This window comes from Myotis yumanensis, unplaced genomic scaffold (genome assembly GCF_028538775.1).
Source record: "Myotis yumanensis isolate MYYU_CA2020_CCGP unplaced genomic scaffold, mMyoYum1.0.hap1 SCAF_1, whole genome shotgun sequence".
Lineage (NCBI taxonomy): Eukaryota > Metazoa > Chordata > Mammalia > Chiroptera > Vespertilionidae > Myotis > Myotis yumanensis.
The window spans coordinates 231,749,298-231,775,240 of NW_027223752.1; positions in this window are offsets into that span (position 1 = coordinate 231,749,298).

Here is a 25,943-nt window from a genome sequence, read left to right on the forward strand (position 1 = left end):
AAAACGAGAGTCACCAGATGGCCCAGAAGTTCCACTTCTAGGTACATACCCACAAGAAATGGAAACATGTTCACACAAGAAACTTGTACACAATGTTCATAGCAGCGTTATTCATAAGAGCCTCAAACGGAAACAACCCAAATACTCATCAACTGATGAATGGGTAAACAAAATGTGGTATGCCCACACACTAGAATATAGCATACATAAAACTTTAAAATGTTATGCTAAGTGAAATAAGCCAGTCACTTATTCTTCTTTAGTTCACCCATCCTGTGTCCCAGCCATTTTGAACATTTATCATTTCCTCCAGAGCCATGCTTTGCTTACCTACAAGCATTCACGCATATTCCTTAGATTTATTTAGATTTGATAATCTCTGGTGCTGGAGTTGTCACTTTACTCTATAAACATCAGTTTCCTTTCATTCAAAATGAGAATAATAATACCCACATCACTGAGTTAAAGTGAGAATCAAATAAGACAATTCATATACAACACTTAGCACAATAAAGGTGGCTATTAATAAAATACTTTCCTATTGCAGGATCATTAGTCAGGGATCCACACTGTAGTTTCTGCATGTGAACAATTGTCTTCATTTAGCTCTGGATCATACTCCATTTTCAGTTTTGAAATCCTGGAGAACCCATCTTTGAATCGTAATTTCTATATTTCCTGTCCCTTATAGAAGGACCTTTTCTTCCAATAAACTGTTTGAGTAGCCATCACACTTATGGAATATACCAATTTTTAGTGCACATATTGATATTTTTAAAATTCCTTATTATCAACTAAGTTATCAGGTCCTTAATTATAGGGCCATGTCTTAAAGCCTTTTTATCTCTACAGTTTCTTAAAAGAACAAGAGCTCAGTCTAGCTGGCGTGGCTCAGTGGTTGAGTGTCAACTTATGAACCAGAAGGTCATGGTTTGATTGCCAGTCAGAGCACATGCCTGGGTTGTGGGGTTCAATTCTCAGTGGGGGGTGTGCAGGAGACAGCCAATCAACGATTATCGCTCACCATTGATCTTTCTACCTCTTTCTCCTTTCTTTTCTGAAATTAATAAAAATATATTTTTAAAAAATTGAAAAGAAAGAACAAGAGCTCAGATAAATCTGATTCTGATGGTGATGACAATTGCTTTCCCTTGACCATGACTTTAAATTTCCCAAGGTAATGCCCTGATTTTCAAACTTTTATTTCAGCCATGAAACCCTATTGGCAATACAATATTACAGAACTGCAGTAGATATTACAGTTCATAGCTGAGCTACTCTCCATGAAATAGGGGAGGGGCTCAGAGTGGTTCACTTTCCATCTCTCCATCCCCTATTCACAGAGTGACAGGACTCGAGGAGTCAGAGGAGCTGGCATGGAGTCCTCCTCAAAGACAAGGCAGGTGAAGATCTTGGTCATGTCACTTTAACCATGGTGACCTTCAGCTACCTCATCTCCAAAACAGAGAATTGTTTGAAAAATGGAAGTAAGAAGGCAATACAAACATATTGGCATGAATGCTGTTGCTTTACATTTTAGAGTGAGCGAAGCTCTCTGTGGTCCTATATCCTTTGTGCTCAAATGTGGTGTGACATGAGAAAGGTCCAGGGTCTAAAACCAAGGTAACTATGAGAAAGAAAAATTGACAGTGTCCTGATTTTTAAAAAAAATCTCGTTGGGTAGAAGGCATAGGCTTGGAAGAGCTAGTCTAGCTTCATGTGTAGTAGAAAGGAGAGGAGTGGATTGGGAACATCATTTCTACAAGTCTAGGAATTGGCCTACACACCTTCCTTCTCTTTTCCTCTACCCCCTAGTCCTCGCCCACATTCTCCTTTTCTTCTCATTTCCCCCATTCCCATTTTAAAAGGGCTCCTATACTGACCTTAGGGAAGGGCAGATGACTAACATGGGATAACATTCCTGGAATATTTCTCAAGTATAAATGACTCAATTTCAGGTATTTTCATATATTTAGAAATACCAAAACCAGGTGTTGCCTCATCAACATAGAGCTGCCCATAGGGACAAAATTGTTGTGAAAAAACAATGGGAAGAGGACCGGGTTTTTTAAATAGTATGGCCCTGCATGGGTGTAAGTCACCAGCAAAGAATCTTGTGAAGGTTTGAATTTGCTTTTTTCTTCCTATTTGGCTCACCATGCTTTCTCAGGCTGGATGCTGAATAGTAAGCTAATGTCCTCGTCATCTCCTTCAGGGACAATGTTTGATAGAGGCAGGGCTCCCCGATGGTGGCCTGGAGCATTCTCCTCCACCCGTTTTCCTGAACGCTCACAGAGCAGGAAAAGCATGTTCTATCTTATTAGATTTCAGAGATGTGGACATGGTACAATATTCCTGATTCAAAATTGTCAGCTAAAAAGAGAGGACTAAAGTATTGGGTAAGTAATTTTGAAAAGATATTGAGTGAAAAGGGAATAAGATAGTTGCAAGGGCTTTGATCAGGAAGGCCGCTGTATTTCTTACCCATTATTCTTATTAAAAATGAATTGATTACACCTCTTTATATTCCCAATGAGAAGGTCATTGACATGCCTGGTATGAATGGAACCAGCTCAGGGTTTTTCTGAGTCAGGCAAAGAGAAAAGGCATAGAGGGAGGTGGGGGAGAACTACTGTTTACATTTGGAGAAAAATAATTTAATACCTTGATATACCATATAAATGGGCAAAAGAAATAAATGAAAAAGTCACACCAGAGAAAATTTAAATAGCAAACACACTAACAAGTGTTCATCTTGTCTTAGGTAGTTCACACAGCTGTGGGCATGAAATAGTGAAACCATAAACTCTTAAACTGTGCAGGTGGATAGGATTTTTAGTAATGTTTCTGGGGAAGTACTCTTGGGATCCACATTTCTACCCAATTCAGGTTCATGTGAGAGTTACCCTTCCTACCTTTTTTTGGAATTACTCTCCTCTGGAATCTCCCACTGTTTGGAACTGGTTTGTCACTTGGAACTCTCCTTTCTTTGCAAATAAACTCTGCAGTAATAACAGTTCTCATTTGGGGTAGGGGGGTACACATCAGTCACCAGGCATTTCTCAAAGCATTCCTGTGTTAATTTGATCATTACTATCACCCTACCATATAGGTCTTCTCCTTCTCCATCTTCTTCTCCTATAGGTAAGGAAACTGAAGCATACAGAGCAAGTAGTTTGCCCAAGTAACAGAGCTGGGAAATGCCTGAGCTGGAATTCAAAACAAGGCAGGCTGACTTTGTATCCCATATTCTATCTTTACATATTTATCTCTTTACCTTTTCACTGAAGCCTCTTTCTTCCTTCTTAACTCAACTTCCCCCATGGCATAAAATACCTATCTAGGAATGCCCCCAGGGAATGATTCAGTGGTCAAATATTAGTACAAATGAAAACATTTGGATAAAACACTTTTCTACTCCACAGGATTTCCTGAAATTGTTTAGCTAGTAACATGATTCTTTTGGAAGAGGGTATATCATGCAGTATATTTCAAACTTATCTGATCAGGGAACCTTTTATTTGACATTATTTGGCTGAGCTTCTTTAACATCTGGGGAAGGTACTGTTGTGCAGGACACAACTAGGGACACTGTTTTACCTAAATAGCAGCTGGACCTGAGCAGATACTTACTTCCCCTTTGGCTGGAGGCTGAGTTTTCTCCCACACTTCACATCTCATGGAGATGCAGGCTTAGGGGAAGTTCTCCTAGCTGTTTCCAACCCATTGCTCTTTGATCTGCATGATAATGAAAGCCCTCTTCCTTTGAGGCTAATGACATTCATCCATCCCGCTGTTACTACTTCTCATTGCTTTTATTTGCTTAACTCTTGACCTCTTCCCTTCTTCACTGAAGACTTTAGCAATTGCAGAGCTATTTTCCTCTCCACCCCAATTCCTCCAACTGTCATGGGCAACATCTATGTAGTTGAACCACCCAAGAACCAGACCTTGAAACTCCTTTTCTCTGACTACCCATGACTCTTACTCCCCTTCAATCACCTACATCACTTGGTGATGGTTATTGCCAAGAATCCACCATCAATAAGATGTAAACTTCTGTATCCCACAATGACCCAAATTTCCCTCCTTCTAACTAACTTCCTTCTTTACAAATCTTCTGATTCTTCACCACATCAAGACCACTAAACTCCCAAGCTTCCCTTTACAACATGGCCATTGCCCCCCTTTCTAATGCTTCCCTTTCTACCCTGTCCAGTCTAGATTCCTCTGTGGTGCACAACCACAAACCTATTGCTGGTATCCTCAAACTTTTCATCCTCTTATTCTTTTGCTAGACATTAGTAATTCTGCTTGGTCATCCTTTCATTCCTGTTATTAAAGGTTCTCTTCTAAGTCTAGTAAATTCTACTGCTTGGATGTAAAAAGGAAGATTATGTTTATCATGTTCTCTATTTAAGCTGGGTTGCTCTTCCACTTTCTTTTCCAGTCTATACAAGTAATAGTGGTTTATATTCATCTCTCATCTTCCTTCCTCGTAGGATTATCAGAGATTAACCTCCAGTATTTGTTATGCTTTCAATGCAATCAGTTTCAGGAGTGAGTGTTTATAATAAGTTTCTTTCTATAATCAGAATATCACAGATTAACATTTTCAGGCTTTCTCCCTTCTTCAGCAGGCTTAATATTTTCAACATCATTTTTCATTACAGTGGTCAATGGGTTGAGCCTGTCCCTTCCATAATCACCCATAGTGCAGAACAATTTCTGTTCCTCTTAACACCTTTTGTTTTAAGCCAATTTAGATTTTTCCCCCTGATTTACTTAACATTCTTGTTGTTCAGAAGACTTTTTGTGATGTGCACCAGGGTACCCACCAAAAAAATCCACATGTGTGTAAGGGGAAGAATATGCTTTCATGGGTTACATCTTCTGGGTGCTAGACTCTTGACCCAGCAGAAATCATGTAGGGTCCTCCCAGGCTGATAGCTGAATAGAGCAATACCTGGATAGGTTCTTTACTCTGGGATTTTATAAAAATAATAAAAAGATTAGTTGAGCAATTCTAATCCTCTGTAATGAACTACAGGTAACCCTGATCCAGTTGGACCAAGAAAGCATCTCTTACCCAGGCCTGGCCTTGATCCTTTTTGTTTTTTCCTCCATCCAGTTGAGCTCCAGGTGCGTGCTCTATACCATCTTGTCCCATTGATTTTATTCTCAGTCATTACTTCTGTGGTTAATCACTGCTCACAGCCTTCTCATAACCTGAGTGCGGGGTCCTGAGCTCACTGCCTTATGTGGCTGAAGTGGGTGGGCATTTATTCTCACTTGTTGAGTAGGAGAGCTCTGAGCTGGAAGATTAGAACAAGGGAAGAAAGTTGCTGAGCACCAGTACTACAGTAGACATTGTCAGAGCCCTGTCTGTTTCCTTCTTCATCTACCTGTCTGCCAGTACCTGCATTTCTTTCTGTTCCTGGGACCTTTGCCCTTCTTCTCCCAGGTGCAACTGTCAGAGTGAGAGGCAATGGTGAAATGTCCAGAAATTAACAACCCCAAGCAACCCTCAATCAATGAATATTAGGAGAGGCTGTAGAAATACCCCTGCTTCCTCCCCTCTCAAGCAGGGTATTTGTAGCAAATGTGTTCTGCGTCATTTCCCAGAGTTTCCCCTGGGATGAAGCTCCAGTCACCCACTAGGGTAGCTGGCTTAATTGCACACTCTTTGCCGACCACCTTCTTCCCTGTGTTATTTTTCCTGGTCCCCTACTGGAATTCCCAGCACATCCCAAATAAACTGTCTCACTCAAATTCTTGTCTCAGGTCTGCTTCTCAACTGACCAAAATTAAAACAAGCATTAAACATTGTTTGAGCAGCATTAACTCAGGGCTATTCTATTTAATCATGTAACACACTCTACTGTGAGCTATACTGGCCAAGGACGTTGAATTTCATTTTTTCTATTGTGATAAGATAGATATAATAGAAAATATACTATTCTAACCATATTAAGTGTATAGTTCAGTGGCATAAAGTACATTCACATTGTTGTGCGACTATCACCACATTCATCTCTAGAACTTTTTTCCTCTTATAAAACTTAAACTCTGTACCGATTAAAAATAATTCCCCATGATCCCCTCCCCCAAACCCTGCCAACCCCCATTCTACTTTTTAAAAAAATCAATCCTTTCCCTCATGCCCCAGCCTCTGGTAACCATCATCTACTCTCTGTTACTGATTTCAGCTTTAAAAAATATATATTCCACATATAAATGAGATCACAGACATCAAAGACCTAAGTTCTCTGAAAAGTAGCCCAAGAATGATTCTACCCAAGAAATGGTTATTTTTCTCTAGGGGTTTCAAGATCTGCTTACCCCTCTTAAGTGGGGTTCTCAAGCCATAAAATACACAATAATTCCTGGAATAACAGTAGTGGGTTTAATTCTTAGGAGCAAAAGGGAGCCAAGAAGATGATTTCCAGTGATACTGAGATTGTTAGAGGCTAGTAACAGTGTGAACTTTTTGAAATGTGGTTGATTAATGCATTATAGATTTAAAACAATTTATTTAATTATATTCTGAGCAGCCTGAAAGTAAATGTGTTCAGTATGATTAGAGCAGCTGCATAGCAGTCCAGAGGAATGTATTCAAATGCTTCCTGCTAATAGAGAAAACCTTTAAATATAATATATTCATGCATGCATTCATTGATCTATTCTACCCAAATTATTATTGGGCACCTACCATGAGGAACATATTGTGAGGAAACATAGCGATGAAATTTGAAATTCCCCCCCCTCAAGAAATTCACTGTCAAATGTGATACACAATAAATCAGCAATTACATTTGAGAATAGAAACATGTAAGAGAGAAGCAAAGACAGAAGTGCGATCCCTAATCAGATTGGGTGTTTAGGTAGAGTTTCCTTGAGCTATGATGCCCAAGCTCAGTCTTGAAGGACGCATGGGATGACTGGGGAAGAGAAGGCAGACACTCAGGAAGAGGTATCATCGGGAGGAAAATCTGAGGGTGGCTCATTTTAAAGTCTGCAAGAATTTCTTTAGGGCTGGTTCCTATGGTATCCAGGGTGGTGCCACGTGAAAGGCAAGGCTGGAGAATTGGCCAAATAGGTTAGCATGGGATATCATGGTATTTGCATTAATGTACATGGTAATTAATGGGGAGTCAAAGAAAATTTTGGAGAATAATATAGAGTTTGATGAAACATCTCAAGCTGTAGTATGATACTTTTTCATGCTTTAAGCTTATTCACAAGAATGGGTATAGTGACAAAGGAATGAATTCTTCTCTCCATCATGGGAAGAACTCAGATTGCCCATGTGATATAAAGCATATTGTTCTAAAGAAAAGCAAATGTCCATCTCCACCCATCCTTTATCTTGTTCTTTCCACTCGAGAGACAAGCAAGCCAACCTCACTGCACTAGTTATTCCTTCCTGCTAGAACATTCATCCCTCAGATTTGTCAGGGCAAGCATTCCTGATTTATTCAGATCTTGTCTCAGCAAGACCTTTGCTTAATCAGCACCCCTCCTCTCCAGCTCTGTAACCTGCTGTCCTGTTTCATTGCACTTACCACCACTTGGTATTTTACATCAATGTACTTACTGGGTTGGTTTCTGCCTCTCCCACTAGGATGTAAGCTCCATGCAGGTGGGCAGGAGTTTTGTATTTTTTACTGGTCTACCTTCAGCACTTCTAACAGTGCCTGACACAGTTTAGTATCTGTTGCTTAAGTAAATGAATAAAACCCAAGTTATTCTCAAGCCCAGAGACATGTAACTGACTGAATGGGCTCGGAAATTCTTTCAAAATGTGTTGTCATAATTTCGTAACTGTTCTTAGGATTAAGATGACTTGATACTGTTATGTTCACACAAAAAAATCTCTAGCAATTCCATAGTAAAACCATTTGTTGATAGACACAGGCCCTTTGCTTGGTCTTGTGGATGGCTACAATAAGCATAATTAAAACAATAAATGAAAATGCCACTAATCACACAGGACCTAGAATTCCCTTCTAACGGGATTGGGTGGGTTCTGACCCTTGTTTCACTAAATACACACTTAAATGGAGGAAGGAAAGTGCTCAGAAATAATGAATGAGTGGATTTGTGGTCATTGGCTGCTGTCTTCCATAATTTAAGGCCATGGCTTCTCTAAGGTAAAAGTCCTTCTGCTCCAGGTACCTGTAGGTGATGCTCACAGTGTAGTTTCTAGAGACCACAGCTGTTTGGTCTCTTTTATATGGTTCACTTATAGCTATAGAACTGGTTCATCTCCTGAGTGTTGATATCTACAGTGGGAGACAATTTTCCACGGAACTCTCACATTTCTGCACATCCTATATAATAAAAGGCTAATATGCAAATCAACCAAATGGCGGAACGTCTGGTTGCTATGACACACACTGACCACCAGGGGGAAGACGCTAGATGCAGGAGCTGCCCCCAGCCCACAGGCCCTGATCGCCTGATTGGGGCCCACTGGCCAATCTCTTGGTCCCTTCCCCTGGCCGGCAAGCTCTGATCACCTGATGGCGAGCAGGGAACCGGGGCTGGGTGGCAGTGGGGGGCGGGGTTGGCTGCCAGCAGCCAGGGAAGATGGCCTTGATCGCAGGCCAGGCCTAGGGACTGTACTCATGCATGAATTTTGTGTGCTGGGCCTCTAGTCTTGCAAATAAAGGCATTGACAATCTTTTGTTCTGAACTCTTTCCAAACAAATCTGTATAGCAAATTGCCTTGTAAGATAAAGATAATGTCTCCTTTGGAAGCAAAGTTAAGCAGGCTTGCTTGCACCCCATTATAAAAGATGGAATCTCATCTTTTTCCTCATCTGTGGTTCCTCTTCTACAATGCAACCCATTGTGAATCCAGGTGTTATCTCGTCAGTCCCCTTTCATATATCTCTGGAGGAAATGAGGTCTGGGGAACTGGTACACAAAATGTTGGTCCTGAAGAAACCGGTTTGGCTCAGTAGATAGAGCATCGGCCTGCGGACTGAAAGATCCCGGGTTCGATTCCGGTCAAGGGCATGTGCCTGGGTTGTGGGCACATCCCCAGTGGGAGATGTGCAGGAGGCAGCTGATCGATGTTTCTCTCTCATTGATGTTTCTAACTCTCTATCTCTCTCCCTTCCTCTCTGTAAAAAATCAATATATTTTTTAAAAAATGTTGGTCCTGAAGCCATTTCTATTGCTATTCTTGTCTCTGACCCAGAAGTCCTAGGTCTTTTGCCAGCATCCGTGAAACTAGCAGGTTAACTTGTTTACTTGCAAAGATAGCAAAATCACTCACCTTTTTAGTCTTGATAGTTGGCCTTTGGCATATTCTTGTTGATTAGGCAGGCTCTGTGTGGTTATATATATAAAAGATGGTGATCAGGATGATGAAGTATCTGAAAACCACATCTGATGAAGAGTAGTTGAAGGGACCCAAAGAGCTCAGGCTAACAAAAGGCCAAGAGGGCATGACAATGATCTTCTACTCTGTGAAAAGTAATACATAAGAAAGAATTCCCTTTTCCTGGGCTGCTACAAAACATACAGTTCAAACCTATATGAGGAAGATGTCTTATAACAAAGCAAATTTTAGTCAAAGAATAAGGAGAAGCTCTTACCCACAATAAACTGCAAGTAATGCATATGAATGAATTGGATTTTATAATAAAGATCTAAATTATTTGGCTCAGACTTGAATTAGGCATGTTCAGTAATGAAATGGGTTTCCTCAATGGGTCCTGTGCTTATGGATATGGAAGGTATTTAAATACTTCTCTGGGACTGGGTATTAAGAACCCACTCTCTTTCTACATGAGGTATTGTGTCAGATGTTGTCTTAGATTTCTTGAACAAGCTCAGATTCTAGAAAATTTTTTAATTTAAAAAGTTTTTATTGCATGCCATGATTAAATGTCAATAGTTTCTGTACTTGAATCAATGGGCACATAATGTCACATCTTCAGATTATAAAATATTTTAGTTATTTCCCTGCTGATGTATCCTTTCTAGAAGTTAGAATACAGTTTTCTGTGTGGACATGTTTGGAGTTAAGCCATCTACACTAATAAAAGAGAAACATGGTAATTGGTGTACGACCGCTACCCTTTTCATTGGCTAATCAGTGAGTATATGCAAATTAACTGTCAGCCAAGATGGTGGCTGGCAGCCAGGCAGCTGGAAGAGAACATGAGGCTTGCTTGCTTCAGTGACTGCAGACTCCAACGTTCCCCGCCTGACAAAACCCCAGAAACCAGCTTTCAGATCTCAGAGCTGGAGTTATACATTGTTTCGATTATAGAACGCTCAGCAGCGGAAGCCTCAGAGCTAGAGCCAGAGCTAAAGCTGGCCCAGAATAAAATTAAAAAAAGAGAAAAAAAAAGGAGCGGTTGGAAGCTTCAGTCAACAACCACCAGCCTGAAAGCAGCCCTCAGCCCCTCACCCAGACTGGCCAGGCACCCCAGTGGGGACCCCCACCCTGAAGGGTGTGTGACCAGCTGCAAACAGCCATCATCCCCTCATCCAGGCTGGCCAGGCACCACAGTGGGGACCCCCACCCTGATCCAGGACACCCTTCAGGGCAAACCAGCCAGCCCCCAGGCCTCTATCCTATATAGTAAAAGGGTAATATGCCTCCCAGCACCGGGATCAGCGGAGCCGCGAGGCCTCCTGGCACCGGATCGGCGTGACAGGGGGCAGCGCCCAAACCCCCTGATCACCCTGCGGCTCTGTGTGTGACAGGGTGTGGCTTCCCAACCCCCTGATCGCCCTGCAGCTCTGTGTGTGACAGGGGGCGGGGCCACAACCTCCCTATTCGCCCTGCTCTGTTCGTGACAGGGGAAGGCACCCCAACCCCCTGATTGCCCTGCGGCTCTGTGTTTGACAGGGTGCAGCACACCAACCCCCTGATCGGCCCTGCTCTGTGTGTGACAGGGTAGAGCCATAACCTCCCCATTGGCCCTGCCCTGAGTGTGACAGGGTGCAGCGCCCCAACCCCCTGATCCGCCCTGCTCTGTGTGTGACAGGGGGCGGTGCCCCAACTCCCCTATTGGCCCTACTCTGTGAGTGACAGGGGGGAGCTCCTCAACCCCCTGATGGGCCCTGCTCTGTGAGTGACAGGGGGCAGCGCCCCAATCCCCTGATGGGCCCTGCTCTGTGAGTGACAGGGAGCAGCGCCCCAACCCCCTGATCGGCCCTGCTCTGTGTGTGACAGGGGGTGGCACCACAACCTCCCCATCGACCCTGCCTTGAGTGTGACAGGGGGCAGTGCCCCACCCTCCAATCGGCCCTACCCTGAACCTGACCAGGGGCTGCACTTAGGGATTGGGCCTGCCCTCTGCCACCCGGGAGCAGGCCTAAGCCAGCAGGTCGTTATCTCCCGAGGGGTCCCAGACTGCGAGAGGGCACAGGCCAGGCTGGGGGACCCCCCTCCCCATGCCCCCCAAGTGCACAAATTTTTGTGCACCGGGCCTCTAGTTATATATACTTCTTTACATACGATTCTGCTGACATCTCATAAAAACAGAATGCCAGTCTAGAAAGGACCTGGAAACAGACATAGGAAACCTGAGGCAGGTTCCAAGTGATACTGTCTGCTTCACTGCCTATTCATTCACTGCACAATTACTTAGCATCTACTATGTTCTAGGCCTTGTTGTGGGTGTAGAAAACATGGAAAAAGGCACTTTGTCCTTGAAGATTTCACATCTAATTGTGGACATGGATAAGTAAACCAACAATTAAAGCATATTTACTGTAGTAGTAAGACAGGTGTAAACCCAGAGTCTATAAGGGAAGCATACCAAGCAGACTTAGGGACAGAAAGAGAGTTATGGGCAATTTCACAGAAGAGTCTACAGCAGGTCCTTGAACAACACCATTTTATTCAATGTTGCTTCATTCTAGCATAGATGTGATGCTGTAGGAAATTCACTCTTGTTTATATCATTAGCCTTTGGTAAAATTGGTTTTGTTATATATCATTTTGCTGCAGTTCCAAGAACCTGTCAACAATGTTAAGTGGGGATTTATTGTACATGTGAGCTGAATCTTGAGGGACAAAGAGGAATTATAAGATTGCTCAATTTTAAGTGAGGTTAAGGTATAGTCTGTAAAGGAAAAAGCATGTCCTAAGGCACAGGTCAAGGTGTGAAGTAGTCTGGTGTGTCCTGGGAACTAAAATAGTATGGTCTGTCCAAAGCAAAGGGTGCGTGTGGAAGAATGAACGGGCTGGAGAGTTAAACAAGAGCCAGGTCACAAAAGGCCCATTGGACAGAAATGAATAGACATGGACAGACACAGCTAGGATTTTCTTTCACAAGGAGACTTGCTGCAATGAACAGGATGAACCGGAGGAAGGTCAAGTTTAGGGGCAGGAAATCAGTGAGGAGGTGGCTTGCAGTCATACAGGAGAGATGTTGAAAGTTGAACAACTGTGATGAGGGCACACTCTGGATTATGGGCACAGAAGTCTCCTGGATTTGCCTTAGAAACTCTTTAGGAGCCCAGAGGAATTCTAGGGCAGGATTCCGTGACCTAATGAGTGAGGGCTGGTCCCACATTTGGGAGCATCAATGGCATCAGGAAAACCAGCCTAGGAGGGCAGGGCCATACTCATTAGTTTGTGCTTTTTCAGTTCCCCTGAAAAGCGTTATGGGTGCTGGGTGCATCCTCCAATGTCTATGGAGAACATTTGAAAACAGTGTGGAAATACTTCTGTAAGGGAAAAGGGCTTGGTTGCTAGGAAACCAATGGCTGATATTAACCACACCTACAGGGCAGCTTCAGAGAAAGTTCTTTCTCTTTAGAAAGCAATTTCTAATTCCTCCCTTCATCTGACACAGCTTACATACTTAATTTTCTTTTGGGGTACAGCAGCCATCTGGCCCACTAACAAAGGGTTTCTAACTGATTATGCAAAGTGTTCAGAGCTAAAACTTGGCCAGATGTGAGTCTTTCTTTCCTTCACCCTTCCTCTGACATCAGAAAAAAATTGAGGTTTTTTCCTTTTGTTCTTTGGGTTAAGGACAAATAACATTGTGACAGTCTGTTTTAAAGTTTCCACATGCATTTCTTTTTCTAAATGATTTTTATTGAACACCCACAACTTCAAGCAAAGATCTGGGCTAGGCATGGAGGTGGAGAAGAGGCAATGTGAAAATTTTATCTAGTAGGTCATGATCAGATTGGAGAAAGAAGCTGGTAGGCAGAAAATGTGGGCAATAAGGATCAGGCTGTGCTGCTCTTTGTGCTGTGGTCCAGTGCCTAACATAAGTGCACAGGGTCAGGTTCTTGGTGGGCACTCAGTGCAGATTTGGAGCCGAAAATAAATCTCAAATCAGAACTCACAGTGCCCAACTTTCTTTGCACACATCATGGGTTCCTAACAAAATGAACAAATTGTCAAAGCATTTCAACCACAGCCCAATGACATGATCCCAGGAAAGAAACAGAAGCTCAGTGGGGCAGCCATATTGGGGGAGCACCACGGTGAGGCTCCTAACTGGGCTTTTACCCCAAGGGCTGTGACCCTGAAGTCAATTAAATCTCGAGAATTGTTTCAAGCTGAATTTTGTCCCCCGACTCTACCCAATCTCTACTCTTTAGGTGATACGTTTAACCCTTAAACCCCAGTGTCTTAGAATGTGACCTTAAGTGGAGTCAAGGTCTTTAAAGAAGTGATTATGTTGAAATGATGCCATGAGGGTGGGGCCCCAATTCAGTCTGATTGGTGTCCTGGTAAGAAGAGGAAGAAGGGACCCTGGCCAGTATAGCTCAGTGGTTGAGCATTGGCCTATGGACCAGGAAGTCACAGTTTGATTCCTGGTCAGGGCACATGCCCAGGTTGCGGGCTCGATCCCTGTGGGGAGTGTGCGGGAGGCAGCCAATCAATGATTCTCTCTCATCATTGATGTTTCTCTCTCTTCCTCTCCCTTCTTCTCTGAAATCAATAAAAAATTTTTTTTAAAAAGATGGAGGGGAAGAGGCCTCAGGGATGCTGATGCATAGAGAAAAGGCCAAGTGAAGACAGCAAGAAGATAGCCTTCTGCAAGTCAAGGAGAGAGCCCTCACAAGACACCAACCCTGATGGCACCTTGATCTTGAACTTCTAGTCTCCAGAATTATGAGAAAATAAACATCTGTTGTTTAAGCCACCTGGACTGTAGAATTCAATATGGCAGCTCTAGCAACTAGTATGAGAATTCTTACACAGACCACCCAAATCTAGGCGGAAGCAAACTTAACTTTGTACTTTCCTTCTTCTAATCGTAACTTAGTAGAAACATCTTGTAGAATGGGACTGGTCAGTCATGAGAAATAAAGGAGTCAGGGAGAGCAATGTGCTTGATGAAAGAAAACTCCAGGGCTTTGTGCTGAATCAGATCAAAGAAACCAGAGACAGGTCCTGCCTCCCTGGAACAGCATAACTTCCCCTACCCTTCAAGTAAGGGAACATAAGAAGAGGGGGTTTACACACTCTCAGAAGAATGAGCTGCCACCAGGAATTCTAAAAATGATTAATCGAAGCTTGCATATAGGTCAGCTGATCTCCCTTCCTACCTAACCCTGGCCCTCATACCTGCCCATCACCACCCAAGACCTCAGGCATAGTGGATGCTTTTGAAGAAAAAATTAAAAGTAAAATAACAGAGCAAAGAGAAGTTCCGTCCAGAGTTAGTTAGTAAGAGCAAGATTAAACAAACAAACAAACAAATAAGCAAACAAACAAATAAATACAAGACCATGGCAACTACACAAACTACAGGAAAAAATAAAAAGAAAGAAGAATGCATGCAAAATATAGGCAGAGAACCAAGTCTAGAAGAGAAAATAACCCAAGGAACAGAAGGCAATTCCCCAAAAATATTTCTAGTTATTGAGCCACCTAATAAGAGCATGAATTCTATAAAAACCAGAACTTAAAGATGAGATGATAAAGCCATAGAACATGATGAAAAGGGCCATTACAGCCCTAAGTAAGAAAAATGGTTGAATAAAATACTTTCATTACAGAACAAAAAGTAAAAATTTTAAAAGTAAGGAAGGGAACAGACATCACTGAAAATTCAATTACTAAAAATGTGAAAAGAGTCCAAAATAATGCAATGAAGGCAGATTAGAAAGGGCAGAGAAAGCAACCAGATAGATGCTATTAGATAGGAAGGGCAGAATAAGATAGATCTAACATTTTTTTTTTCATATTTGCTTAACAAATATTGTGAAGCACCTCTATGGTATGTGGATAGTCTCTGTCTTCAGTGCCTTTACAGACAATAAATAAATGAGAGTCAGTGTGTCAGATGTTGACAGATGCTAAGGAGAAACAGAAAGCAAGGTCAAAGGGATGTTAAGAATGGTACTGGAGGTGTTGCTATCTTATACAGGATGGTCAGAGAAGGGCTCTGGGATAGGGTGACCCTGGAGGTGAGACCTGAAGGAAGGGTGGATGCTAGCTCCAACAAAATTTAGAGGAAGGGAGTTCCAGGGAGAGGAAACATGCTATAAAGCCTGTGAGATGAGAACATGCCTGATATGTTTGGGAAGCAGCAAAGAGCTGATGGGACTGAAATAAAGTAATCAGTGGAGAGGATGCTAGGTGATAAAGTCAGAGAAGTCAGGTTTGCCTCGCCTTATAGGCCATTAGAGGTGTTTGGGCATGTATTCTGTGGATTGTTTTGGGCAGAGGATAAACAGAATTATTTTGGCCGATCTGTTGAGAAAAGACTATTACAGAGTGAGGGTAGAATCATGGAGACCGGTTCAGAGGCTCCTGCAGGGTGGAAGCAAGAAATTATGATGTAGAGAAGGAAATTGAAAGAAGTGGCCAGATTCTGAATAAAACAAAGATAGAGATAATAGGATTTGCAGATGCATCAGTTATGGGGAATGGGAACAAGAGCAGAGCCACGGAGAACTCCAAGGTTTGTGGTCTGAACATCTGGAAGGACACAGTTCCCATCTATGAGATTGAAAGACTGTGGTAGGAGCAGATTTGCTGTGGGAACCAGAGTTTGGTTTTGGGTGTGTTAAGTGTATCTCTTAATTTAGGAGGAGATATAAGGAGAGAGTTGGGTGTATAGTTCTGGAATACCAAAAGAGGTCTGGCTTAAAGATATAAATGTGTGAGTTGTCAGTGCACTGTCAAAGTCCTTGAGGTGAATGAAGCACACAACTAGGACAGAAAAATTATTCAAGGATATAATGAAATAAAAAATCCATGACTCTGCAGATTAGGGGAACTTGCTCTGCTTGAAGAAAATTTGATGCAGAGCACCAAAGCAGAAAGTACACAATGCAAAGACATATCCTTGTTCAGTTGCTGAAGTTCAAGGATAAAGAGTGAGCTTTTCAGGCATCCAGGAAGAATTAGTAAGTCACAGAGGACAGAGACAGAAGGCTGACCACAGTACTAGTCAATAGTTGAAAGTAATAAACCAATGTCCACATTTTCTGGAGGCAAGTGTGATTCAAGAATATCAGATATAACCAAGATGTTGTTCAAGAAGAGGGCACAGGCAGATATTTAAATAACTCACATAACTCAGGAAATATTGCACCCCTGAGCTCTTACTGGGAAAAAAATTACTTGAAAATGAAATCAAGACACTTAGATGAATCAAAGTATAGAACTCAGGAATGGAGGATGTGGTAAAAGTGAGCATCTGATACTAAATAATGGTGGGAATTATTATTACACGGCAGAATGCAAATACTACAAATATTGACACTGTAAAAATGATACTCTAAGTAACAAAAATCAGGAGATGGTGGGAGAGATGGTGGGAAGAAGTGTGAGTGCTAAGGCTTCATCATTTATGGTAGTCAATCAATGCTGCCTAAAGTTGAAACTAGTCATTAAAGACACCTAATGCCTCTAATTAGGATCCTAATAATTTTATTTCTTAACATCACAGTCTTTTAAAAATCTAGTATTGTAATGATTCATTTCAAGATTAGCAATTTCTTCTATTTCATTATAATTTCTTTGGGTAAATTCAAATAAAATTGAGCACTTTTAATGAAAAATAGTGCTTTTAGCATGATTTCATTTTTAGAAAAACATCTATTAACCTATTATCTATCTATGTTTATATAGTGAGAAATATACAGAACAATTTTCACCTAAAATATTGCTGGTTAATTTTCAGTTGGATAATTTGATGCAATAATTTAATTTGTTTTTTGTATTTTTTCAACATTGTTTGAATTCACAACGAGCATATATTATTGTTACAAAAAGTAATAGCATGTTTCTTTAAAAGAATAATATGAGAGATTGCTTGCAAGAAACTGCCAGAATGAGCAAGAAATAAGATTATTGTAGAATTGGTAGATAGGGAAGGTTTCTTGAAGGAGGGGCTTTAAAGAGAGCATTGACCAATGGGAAAGAGCTGGATTTGCATAAGGAAAGGAAAATTTATGAAGCTGTGGAATCAGATAGAAAAAACAAAGATACAGGTATTTTTTTATTCAGGGAATAACAAAAGCTTTCTTATGTTCATTGCCTGTTATGTGTTAGGATAAAAATATCTGTTTCTTACAAGGTAGAAAATATTGCCCTCATGTGTGGTAAAGGGTTAGCTCAACAGACTTGGGGTGTTCAAATCCTGCACATTCCAAGAAAGGACTGATCCTCAGCTAGCTCCTGGGAGATAATCTCTGAATCCTTGGAATAGCCTGCCTAATAAGAGTGTCTTTATTGTACCTGGCCCTTGACCCATATCAGATAGTTTAGATAGCTTATGCTAACAATGTGATTTATGGTAAAACCTGGTTTTTGTTTCCTGGGCCTATTCTGTGTCCGTTTGATCTCTGAGGATCCCGAAGACTAATTAAAGGTCAGTCAGTCACAGAGGCAGTCCATGACTGATGTTAGTTTAGTGACTGACCCCCAGTAAAAACCCTGGACACCAAGATGTGGCTGAGCTTCTTTGGTTGGCAATAGTTTGTACATGTTGTCACACATCACTGCTGGGAGATTTAAGTGCTATGCATATGAGTCTATTGGGAGAAGGCAACTAGAACCTGGACTCCTAGAAAAAGTACCCTTTTCCTTTGGTGATTTCATCTGTATCTTTTCACTGTAATAAACCAGAACCATGAGTATAACAGCTTTTCTGAGTTCTGTGAATCCTTCTAGTGAATCATTAAATCTGAGGGTGGTCTTGGGGACCTCCATCAAGACCCCATTTTACAGATGAGGAACTGAAGCTCAGAGGATTTCTGTAACTTGCTCATGATTACATGGCCAGGAAACAAAAGAGCCAAGATTTAAACTCAGTTCAGGGGCAACTTGTTCTCTGTGTGATCTTAGGCAAGTTGCTTACTTGCCTGGCTACAAAGCTTTACTTTTCCTACTACTGCAGAGGTTTTAAAAAAATGTACCACTTTTTAATACTTTGGGATGTGTAGACATGAAAATGTAGCAGAACCTTCAATATACAAATTAATTACTAAAAATATGGTACCTTCACTGAAGAGTGGGTGGAAGGTTATAAGGTGTATTGTCTGATTTCAAGCATCCAACCCCATGGCAGCCACTGGGGCATTATCATGCTAAGCTAGAAAAGACTGTAAACTTTCACCAGGCACATTTTCTGCCTTTAGAGACTGATGGCCCTCATCAGCCTTCTCTACCTCCAACTCCACTATAGTCATCTCTGGCTTTATGAAAGTGTTCCTGAATGTTTTTCCTTATCCCTCAAGTCATAGGTCAGTGGTCCTCTGTTTAGGATGACTAACTTTTCTGGTTTGCCAAGGTTGTCTTGTTTTTAGCCCTGCAAGCCCCCTAACCCAGGACATCCATCCCTCAGTCTCACATACTTTGGGAAGGTGACCTACTTCAGCCTTCTGTCACAAATATCCTCAGAAATGAGTTTTGGGATATAAGTTTTGTTCCACTTGGATAAGAGTCACCTGGGATCTTGTTGAAATGCAGACCCTGATTTATCAGGTCTGGTGGGGCCCAAGACTCTGCATGTCTAACAAACGAGGTGATGCTGCTGGTGCCAGGACCACATTTTGAGTGGTGAGGGATGGGGATTCACTTGGCTTTCTCTATCTCAATAATTATTTCAGTGGATGAAATTTCCTGTTTGTTGGTTTCCCCCATAACCTGTAAATTATCCAAAGAAAGGAACTCTGCTCTAAGCCTCCATGTTCCCAGTCCTAGCAGGGTACCCCGCATAAAGTCGGTGCTCAAAATATTCCTTTTGGACATGGAGAAGAGAGTAAAAATCTTTAAGAGGGGCTCAGGATTCATGCCTGACAACCAGCAAGGACCAGTATGAATCCAGTTAACTGAGGACCCTTGCTTTGGGCCACAAAGGAACCTGATGGCGGCTAGGCATGGGATTCCTGAATCCAGTCTGGATGTTTGTCCTGTGTCCTCACACTGAGTTATACCCTGAAAGAGATCACTGGAGAGCATGCTCAAATTCTAGAGGACAGAGGAGCTTGAAAGTCGGACACAGGATGAGTCAACTTCATTTGACCTTTCCACAATAAGAAAGCTAGGAAATGCCCCCTAGATTGTATCATTGAACACATTGGGGTGCAAACTGTTCTCTCAAGACCAGACCTCACACTTTGAGGGGCTGCTTCAAGAGGCTGCTCAGTGGAAGGTAAAAGGAAGCTGGGCTATTTTGCCTCTATAATTTCAAACTGGCCCATCAATAAATCCTATACTAGGGTGACGATTTGTTAGCTGGCCTCTTTAACAGAGGAGGGGAAAGGCTCTGGGAAGTTACTAGTAAGCAACTTGCCTAAGATCACACAGAGAACGAGTTGCCCCTGAACTGGATACACTATACTGATTCCTAATTTGGAGTTTTTTCAACTGGAACACACCGAATTCCAGAGTGAAAAACCACTGGGTACCAGCCAGGGGAATGTGCAGTTGTGTCCTCATTGCAAGTTTTCAGGGCATCTGGGAAATAGCAATATTTCACTCACACACAGAACTGCCAAAAATTTAAAACATTTGACTTGCCCAGCCAGTGTTGCTCAGTGGTTGACCTATGAACCAGGAGGTCATGGTTTGTTTCTGGTCAGGGCACATGCCCATGTTGTGGGCTTGATTTCCAGTAGGGGGCATGCAGGAGGCAGCCAATCAATGATTCCCATCATTGATGTTTCTATCTCTTTCTCCCTCTCCCTTCCTCTCTGAAATCAATAACAATATATATTTTTAAAAATTTGACTTCATGTAATCTGAAAAGAATGGCCATTTGGCCAATGACCTCTGAATTGAGCTGATGAGTTTGCTGGAGGCACCACCTGGAGCCCACAGGACTGCAGTCTAACAGAATTCCTCGTCTGTTCAGGGGATGAAGGGAGAAGCAAAGTTGCCTGTTTTCTGCGAATCCCCCTTATTTGGTGGGTGTTGACTAGACCTTGATGTTTATGAAGTTGTTTCTAGGGCCTAATGTATTATACGTAATATTTGCTTTCTAATGACCACCAGATGTTTTTTCAACGCTAATGAGGGGAGTATAATGACTCCCAGATTCCCAGGAGAAGCTGTGGAAGTCAGCATGCTGTCAACTAAAGGGTGCTGTGGGCAGACATAGCACTCCCCAGGAGCTCACAGCAGTGGGGCAGGGGATTTACCACTCTTGTGTTCATGTTAGGCTTGGTGGCAATAAGGGCACACTCAATGACAACGGCCTCAATGTTAACACCCAGTAGGTACTGGATGGAGCATGCTTGTTGAATTTGTAAAAGGATGTCATAGTTGGAATGCATCTTAGAGTTCAGATATGCCCATCTTTAATGACTGTGAGAACCTCATTATTTAAAAGATAGCTTCCATTTTTTTCACTTTATTATTAAAGTTATATCTCTGCAGAAAAATCAGGAGGTATAGATAAAAAAAAAAAAAAGGAAAGAAGAAAGAAGGAAATGAAAGAAACACACAAAAAAGAAGAAAAGTAGCCCTAGCTGGCTTGGCTCAGTGGATAGAGCGTCAGCCTGCGGACCGATGGGTCCCAGGTTCGATTCCAGCCAAGGGCACATGCCTGGGTTGCGGGCTTGATGCTCAGTAGGGGGTGTGCAGGAGGCGGCCGATCAATGATTCTCTCTCATCATTGATGTTTCTAGCTCTCTCTCCTTCTCCCTTCCTCTCTGAAATCAATAAAGAAATAAAAAAAGAAGAAAAGTAGAGTAGAAAAGAAAAAGAAAAAAAATAGGTCAACTTGCCTAAATATGGTTTGGCCAAAACAAGTTTGCCCACCAATCATTTGCCAATTCATATGTTTGTCCAAAATTCAGTATCGTTTTCATCTTTTTGGCTCTAACTCTTTGTTATTCTGTCTTTTTGGCATTTAATTAACAAAAACATATTTCTAACTGCAATTTTGACTAATTTTTGTATATTTAATTAGGATTTATCAAAATTACGATGTTTTATAAATAACGAGAATATCTAAATAAGGGATAATTTTATCAAACTACTTGTAGGTATTTAGAGAACCAGCCTTTAGAAACATTAATTTTAGCTGAAGTGGTTGTTACAAAGCCCACTATCTATGAGTGACCAAACTCTATATTTGGTCTCTGTCTGTGCAGTCTTTTTTAAAAAAATATTTTATTGATTTTCTACAGAGAGGGATAGAGAGATAGAAACATCTATGAGAGAGAAACATCGATCAGCTGCCTCCTGCACACCCCGCAACCAAGGTACATGCCCTTGACTGGAATCGAACCTGGGACCCTTCAGTCCACAGGCTGACACTCTATCCACTGAGCCAAACTGGTTAGGGCTGTTCAGTCTTTTTGACATGAGTTTATTCATGTCACTGTAGAATATATATATATATATATATATATATATATATATATATATATACAAATACGCACACACACACACACACACACACATATACAAATTCCATTAGATATATTAAATGTGTCCTATATACATATTTTATGCAGCTATATTTAAACAAAAATTAGATTTGTTTTAAAACCTATTCCATTCATGGAAACTATATGTCACTAGAAATTCTACTATAACATTACATTGAGTACATGAGTAGTATTTGAGTCCACTGGGAGGTTACTGTTGGATATTGCTCTTACAAACACTATCTCCATTGCTCGCTTTCCTGTTTGCCCTTTACATTATATCTCAAGCATCCTGGAATGACTGCATGTATTGATGATTCTTTTGGACAGTTACATAGTAGTCTACAGAGTGGAGGTGCCATAATCTTTTTTAATGATTTTTTATTCTGTGGGGCTAAACTTATCTGTAATCCTCAGATTAAATTCCTAGAGGTGGTATTAGGTACTGTTTTGAAAGCGTTTGATACATATATTCCCAAATTTCTCTCCAAAAATATTGTGCCAATTTTTGTATTTCCACCAGTGGTGTATGATAATAGCAATTTCTCTACACTGTTCCCAACTCTGGGTTGTTCTCTCTTTTCCCCCTCTTTAATTCCCAAAACAATACATGCTCATATTAAAAAAAAAAACAAAGCATGAAAGCAATAGTATAGATTTAGAAAGAAAAAGGACAAAGGCCCCTTCCTCCTCTGCATCTCTTCTCCTGACTCCCCCATCTAATTTCCCTACCAAGAGGGACCTCAGTTAAAATTTGGTTGGCATGCTTCCAGAACATGCTCTTGTGCATTTATGTTGCATGTACTTGATCATAAATGGAATCAGATGATATATACACTCTATTGCTTGCTTTCCTTTTTTTAAACTAACAATATATTGTAAATATTTTTTCCATGATAGTATGTATAGATGATTCTTTGAACAGCTACATGGTATCCCATAAAACGAATGTGCCACCATCTTCTAAAACTATTCCTTATTAATAGTTTCTATATATTCTATATACTCACTATTTCTAACATTTGAAATTGGCCAACTTGATAAATGAGAAAAATTACATTATTTTTATCTTAATACACATCCCTGATTTCCAAATCTGGTAAACGTTTCTCATACACTTATTGACCGTTTGTATTTCCCTTGCAAATTGTCAGGTCACAGGTTGAGGCAGACATTTCTAATAATGTGCTAGACAACATTTTCTAGGTCTTTTGCTTTTACTCTTTTTGTGGCTGAGTGGCTGTATCTTGCCAATTGAATGTGAGTGGAGAAAATGAGTGTCACTCCCAGGATGAGAGTGGGTGTGCCCTGGAACACAGTAGAGCACATGTTGTAAGGGGCCCGGGTCCCTGAATGACTATATGAACAGAGGACTGTGATAAGAGTGAGGAATAAATGAAGTCAGTATTAAGCCACTGAGATGGGGTGGTTTATTATAGGGATTAACATTACTTACCTTAAAACACATATGTAGAAAAATAGAGGCTTAGAAAAAATATCTTCAAATGTGTGTGTGTGTGTGCTTGTGTGTTTAAGAATAAACATGCTTAAATTCAATAACCTTGAGGCGTTTTCCCTGCTTTCCCTGCTGGGAACATTTCTCCCATGCAGCTAGCTGCTTCCTTTTCTATTTTCTTCCCATTGATTTTTAGAGAGAGTAGAAGAGAGGGAGAGAGAGAAACATTGATGTGAGAGGGAGACATCAATTAGTTGCCTCCCATACAAGTCCCCACTGGAGCTAAGGATCGAACCTGCAACTGAGGTAACAGACCTTGACCATTCTACTGGCTGATGTTCTAACCAATGAGAAACCTGGATGGTTCCTTTTCATCTCTCAGGTCTCATTCTAATCATTGCTGCCTCAGAGAGGCCTTCCCTGATCACCAATCTAATGAAACAGACTCCCCACTCCTTAGTCTCACTCATAGAGGGATGACTTTCTTCATAGCACTTCCAGAATTTTATTTCTCCATTACCTGTGTGCTCATGTCTCCTGCCCTCCGTGGGAAGTTCCTAATGGAAGGGCTGATGACTGGATTGCTGTCCTCCATGCACTGAGCACTTGCAGAGGGTATGAGCTTCAGTAGGAGCTCAGCACCGTTTGTTGAGAAATGAATGATTACCATTTTCTACATACATTTAAAAATAGCACAGAATAAAGGCACAGGTCCCCAGATAATGCTTGGTATCCAGATGGATTTATTGATTTCAGGAATTGAGGACCCATATTAATATGATCAGACAAATTCATTTAGCAAATGGCAAAAATGAAATCCAGAGAGAAATGCCTTGTCCACAGTCACCAAGAGAGTGATTGATTAGCTAGGACTAGAATCTAATTCTTTTTTTACTTTTTACTTCTTTATGTCCCTTCCCCATTGTAACATAATCTGAGTATTTATTTATTTACTTATTATTTTTAAATTTATCTTTATTGTTGAATATTACAAATATCCCCTTCCCCGTTCGCGCCCCCCCTCCCGATTGACCTCCTCCTCCTCCCTAACTCCCTCCCCTTCCCCAGGCCTTCACTGCACTATTGTCTAATTCTTTAACACCTACAGCAGTGCAGTGCTGTGGTTAAAATGAACTATATAGACACGTGATTTCAAGTCTCCAGCTTTATCATTTACTAGTACTTGTCATGTGGTCCTTGGTAACTTGTCTATGTCTTTTCCCTTTGTAGAAAGGGAACAATAATGCCTCAGTGTCATTGGGAAGTTTAAATAGGTCACGATGTAGTGTTATCATAATTAAAGTGTTCCTCCTTGAATAAGTGGTCAATAAATAACTAGGATGCCTATAATGTTTGTATTGAGAGAACTTTATTCATCATTCACTTATCTCCTCACTCATTTATTGACCCACTTTTGTTTTACTGCCAGACCCTTACTGGGTGCTGGGACATCAAAATATGTAAGACGTTATCTCTGCCCTTGAGAGTGTCAGGGTCCAGTGGCCTGAGAAAGACTCATGAGCAGATGGTTTAATGGAGCAGGATCGATTCTGTATCCAGGTTTGTACAAGGGCAGTGCTGGGTTCTGCCTAAGGTGGGACTGCAGGGCACAGAGGCCTTTCCTTCTCTAGACAGTGGGTGCTGTGTTTCTACAAATGCCATTTCCTAGGCGAAGAATGAAGTACAGGAGCACATAAGGCCTAGAGATGAACCAGTGTGGTGTTCTGAGGGGACGTGGCACTTTGGTGTCTGTGGATACGCCCTTGGAAATACACATACATATAATAAACTCTCTCTTCATATCATTACTGCGGCAAAGGGTTCTCAAATCTGAACGTGCTTCAGAATCACCTAGAAGACTTGTTGAAACGCTTAAGCTGAACCCCAGCCCCAGAGTTTCTGATTCAGGCGGTTGGGGATGGAGCTCAAGAATTAGCATTTCTAATAATTCTCTGGCCATGCTGCTGTTGCTTGTCAGGAAATCATACTTTGAGAACCACCGGTCCACAACAATGGCCTCATCCTGGCTGCACATTGGGACCATCTGGGAAATTTTAAAGAATAGCAATGCTGGAACCCCATCTCCCAAATATTAAGTTTCATTTGATCTAGATTGGAGCTCAAATGTGGGTGTTTTTAAAAAGCTTTCTAGGTGATCCTAACATACATTAGGACTGAAATCATAGTAATACCAGCTCATGGCCTGGCTTCTTTCAGGGGACACAAGCAAGACGAAATGGAAACCATTGCATAATATCTGCTCAAATCATCACTTAATGATTAGTTCACCAAAACTCCGCCCTCTGTCATGCTATGGCCAATATGTGCAAAGAATAATGCATTTTTATGAAGTCAAGCTCTGTAATCTCAGGCACATCATATCTCTATGTCACACACATCTTGTTGTCTCTTCCCTGCAAATCCACCCTTTTATACTCTGTGATGCTGGGGCTGGGGCTCTGCATTTCTGCTTTGTCGGCTGCTCCCTGTCCAATAGGGGGCACTAGAGAGAGAGAGAGAATAGGAGTCAGGAAGGAAAAGGAGGCACCTATCTCTTGGCTTCCTGTCTGCCTCCTATCCCTGTGGACATCACCCAGCCTCGATTCTTCCTCCTGGCACTGGCAGGACCTTCCTACAGCAGCAGCTGAATCTA